Genomic DNA, 5,000 nt, shown 5'->3' with positions numbered 1-5,000 from the left:
GTAACAGTAATCACAGCAGAAATATTGCACACACACACACACAGACACACACACAGAAACACACACTGTCATTAAATCCAACATGCCTTCATGATCAAAGTTCTTTAGTCAATAGTACTAGAAGGAACATGTGTCCAGGGCTGGTGAGATGGTTCAGTGGGGAAGAGCACTGACTGCTCTTCCAAATGTACTGAGTTCAAATCCCAGCAACCACATGGTCCCTCACAACCACCCATAATGAGATCTGATACCCTCTCCTGGTGCGTTTGAAGACAGCTACAGTGAACTTATACTAATAAATAAATCTTTTGCCTGAGCAAGTGGGCTTGGCTAGAGCAAACAGAGGTCCTAAGCTCAATTCCCAACAATCACATGAAGGATCACAACTATCTGTACAACTAAAGTGTGTACTCATATACATAAAATACATAAATCTTGAAAGAAAGAAAGAAAGAAAGAAAGAAAGAAAGAAAGAAAGAAAGAAAGAAAGAAAGAAAGAAAGAAAGAAAGAAAGAAAGGAAGGAAGGAAGGAAGGAAGGAAGGAAGAAGGAAAGAGAGAGAGAGAGAGAGAGAAAGAAAGAAAGAAAGAAAGAGAGAGAGAGAGAAAGAAAGAAAGAAAGAAGAAAAGAAAAGGAGAGAGACACAGAGACAGACAGAGACACACAGAGAGAGAGACAGAGAGAGAAAGAGAAAGAGAGATGGAAAGAAAGATACTTTCAGAAAAAAAATTAGAAAAAAATTAAAGAAATTACACACAAGCCCACTAGATGGCAAGTAACTGCAATCCCAGCAGAAGTATTGCACACATACACACACAGAAACACACACAAACTCTGTCATTAAATCCAACGTGCCTTCATGATCAAAGTTCTTTAGTCAATAGTACTAGAAGGAACATAAGTCGGGGGCTGGTGAGATGGTTCAGTGGGTAAGAGCACCGACTGCTCTTCCAAAGGTACTGAGTTCAAATCCCAGCAACCACATGGTGGCTCACAACAACCCACAATGAGATCTGATACCCTATCCTGGTGGGTTTGAAGACATCTACTGTGAACTTATACTAATAAATAAATCTTTGGCCTGAGCAAATGGGCTTGGGTAGAGCAAGCAGAGGTCCTAATTTCATTTCCCAACAATCACATTAACGATCACAACCATCTTTACAACTAAAGTGTGTACTCATATACATAAAATAAATAAATCTCGGAAGGAAGGAAGGAAGGAAGGAAGGAAGGAAGGAAGGAAGGAAGGAAGGAAGGAAGGAAGGAAGGAAGGAAGAGAAGAATGAAAGAAACATATGTTGGTAAAATAAAAGCCAGAACCTTTTCTGCTTTTGTTTTCTTGATCCTAGAGATAGGGTTTCTCTTGGTGTAGCCCTGGCAGTCCTTTCTGGAACTATCAGTGTAGGCTTGGGTAGCCTCAAACTCACAGAGGTCCTCTCTGCCTGCTTGCCTGCCAGCCTCTGCCACCCACACAGCCTGGCAGAAGCCAGAATCTCTTTTTCCCTCCTATTTATATATTTCTTAGTTTGTTTGTTTGCTTGCTTGCTTGTTTGCTGTTATTACTTTTAGTTTTCAATGTAAGTGTGTGTGTGTGTGTGTGCTGCCTATATGACTACATGCCAGAAGAGGGCACCAGAACCTAGGACAAGTCACCATGCACCCCCTGAGAATTACTTTTTTAAAAAAAAAAAAAAAAAAGGAAATTCTAATCACAGATATCTGTGGGGCTGTCAGAGTGCTTTATAAGGCTTACTGTAAATAATAAAAATTGTGTGTCCTTTACCAAAAAACAGAAGGGAATGGAGGTGGTACCCCTGCATGTTTGTTGTCTGCATGTCTACTTCCTTGTTCGGTCACTGGCTTGCACATTGACACTTTGACCTCATTAAGATGAAAGGCGACCTTTTTGTGGCAGCAAAAAAAACCTCCCTGGAGGTTTGGTGGCCTACCACCTACACAAGCTCAGGCGCGGAAAATAAATTAATAAAGATCTCTGAAACACAAATCTGGGGCTGGTACTAGCTGGCCATGGAATCCTATACACACACATGGAGTATTAATTTACAAGCAGCTACATCATTACCTGTGAGGGAGAGAGACATGAAAGAGTTTCCACAGCCTTTTTATTGGTGGTCAGGGTTAGGATTTCTTGTTTATTTCTTTGTTTGTTTGTTTGTTTGTTTGATTTCATTTTTTTTTTTTGAGACAGGGTTTCTCTGTGTAGCCTTGGCTGTCCTGGAACTCACTTTGTGGACCAGGCTGGCCTTGAACTTAGAAATCTGCCTGCCTCTGCCTCCCAAGTGCTGGGATTAAAGGCGTGCACCACCACACCCGGCTCATACACACGTTTTTTTAAATATTTTTTTATTACGTATTTTCCTCAATTACATTTCCAATGCTATCCCAAATGTCCTCCATACCCTCCCCCCCCCCCTGTTTTCTTAAAGAGAGAATTTCAGTAGACCTGAGGCAATTGTGGACCACACCTTTAGCCTCAGGAGGATTTCTGCATTCAAGGTCACCCTGGCTTACAGAGTGACATCCAAGTCAGCCAGGGCTACACAAAGAAAACCTACCTGAGAAAAAAATAATAATTGAAAGAAAGAAAGAAAGAAAGAAACAAACAAAGAGAGAGAGAGAGATTGAGAGAGAGAGAGAGAGAGAGAGAGAGAGAGAGAGAGAGGAGAGAAAGAGAGAGGGAAAGAAAAGGGGTGCTCCACCACATCTGGCTTCCTTGTTTATTTCTAAGAATCCTTGGAAATATGATTTTTTTAATCTGTGTACCCAAGACTAACACACACACACACATGCACACAAACATGGAGTGAGAGAGAAAGATAAGGAGGTATGACAGGAATTTTACTTTACAAAAAAAGAAAAAAGAATTAGAAAAATTTAAAGAAATTATACAGAAGCCCACTTGATGTCAAGTAACAGTAATCACAGCAGAAATATTGCACACACACACACACAGACACACACACAGAAACACACACTGTCATTAAATCCAACATGCCTTCATGATCAAAGTTCTTTAGTCAATAGTACTAGAAGGAACATGTGTCCAGGGCTGGTGAGATGGTTCAGTGGGGAAGAGCACGGACTGCTCTTCCAAATGTACTGAGTTCAAATCCCAGCAACCACATGGTCCCTCACAACCACCCATAATGAGATCTGATACCCTCTCCTGGTGCGTTTGAAGACAGCTACAGTGAACTTATACTAATAAATAAATCTTTTGCCTGAGCAAGTGGGCTTGGCTAGAGCAAACAGAGGTCCTAAGCTCAATTCCCAACAATCACATGAAGGATCACAACTATCTGTACAACTAAAGTGTGTACTCATATACATAAAATACATAAATCTTGAAAGAAAGAAAGAAAGAAAGAAAGAAAGAAAGAAAGAAAGAAAGAAAGAAAGAAAGAAGGAAGGAAAGAGAGAGAGAGAGAGAGAGAAAGAAAGAAAGAAAGAAAGAAAGAAAGAAAGAAAGAGAGAGAGAGAGAGAAAGAAAGAAAGAAAGAAGAAAAGAAAAGGAGAGAGACACAGAGACAGACAGAGACACACAGAGAGAGAGACAGAGAGAGAAAGAGAAAGAGAGATGGAAAGAAAGATACTTTCAGAAAAAAAATTAGAAAAAAATTAAAGAAATTACACACAAGCCCACTAGATGGCAAGTAACTGCAATCCCAGCAGAAGTATTGCACACATACACACACAGAAACACACACAAACTCTGTCATTAAATCCAACGTGCCTTCATGATCAAAGTTCTTTAGTCAATAGTACTAGAAGGAACATAAGTCGGGGGCTGGTGAGATGGTTCAGTGGGTAAGAGCACCGACTGCTCTTCCAAAGGTACTGAGTTCAAATCCCAGCAACCACATGGTGGCTCACAACAACCCACAATGAGATCTGATACCCTATCCTGGTGGGTTTGAAGACATCTACTGTGAACTTATACTAATAAATAAATCTTTGGCCTGAGCAAATGGGCTTGGGTAGAGCAAGCAGAGGTCCTAATTTCATTTCCCAACAATCACATTAACGATCACAACCATCTTTACAACTAAAGTGTGTACTCATATACATAAAATAAATAAATCTCGGAAGGAAGGAAGGAAGGAAGGAAGGAAGGAAGGAAGGAAGGAAGGAAGGAAGGAAGGAAGGAAGGAAGGAAGAGAAGAATGAAAGAAACATATGTTGGTAAAATAAAAGCCAGAACCTTTTCTGCTTTTGTTTTCTTGATCCTAGAGATAGGGTTTCTCTTGGTGTAGCCCTGGCAGTCCTTTCTGGAACTATCAGTGTAGGCTTGGGTAGCCTCAAACTCACAGAGGTCCTCTCTGCCTGCTTGCCTGCCAGCCTCTGCCACCCACACAGCCTGGCAGAAGCCAGAATCTCTTTTTCCCTCCTATTTATATATTTCTTAGTTTGTTTGTTTGCTTGCTTGCTTGTTTGCTGTTATTACTTTTAGTTTTCAATGTAAGTGTGTGTGTGTGTGTGCTGCCTATATGACTACATGCCAGAAGAGGGCACCAGAACCTAGGACAAGTCACCATGCACCCCCTGAGAATTACTTTTTTTTAAAAAAAAAAAAAGGAAATTCTAATCACAGATATCTGTGGGGCTGTCAGAGTGCTTTATAAGGCTTACTGTAAATAATAAAAATTGTGTGTCCTTTACCAAAAAACAGAAGGGAATGGAGGTGGTACCCCTGCATGTTTGTTGTCTGCATGTCTACTTCCTTGTTCGGTCACTGGCTTGCACATTGACACTTTGACCTCATTAAGATGAAAGGCGACCTTTTTGTGGCAGCAAAAAAAACCTCCCTGGAGGTTTGGTGGCCTACCACCTACACAAGCTCAGGCACGGAAAATAAATTAATAAAGATCTCTGAAACACAAATCTGGGGCTGGTACTAGCTGGCCATGGAATCCTATACACACACATGGAGTATTAATTTACAAGCAGCTACATCATTATCTGTGAGGGAGAGAGACA

This window comes from Mus caroli, unplaced genomic scaffold, assembly GCF_978045245.1.
Source record: "Mus caroli unplaced genomic scaffold, Mus_caroli_1 scaffold_33, whole genome shotgun sequence".
Taxonomy (NCBI): Eukaryota; Metazoa; Chordata; class Mammalia; order Rodentia; family Muridae; genus Mus; species Mus caroli.
This window is presented reverse-complemented; position numbering follows the sequence as displayed.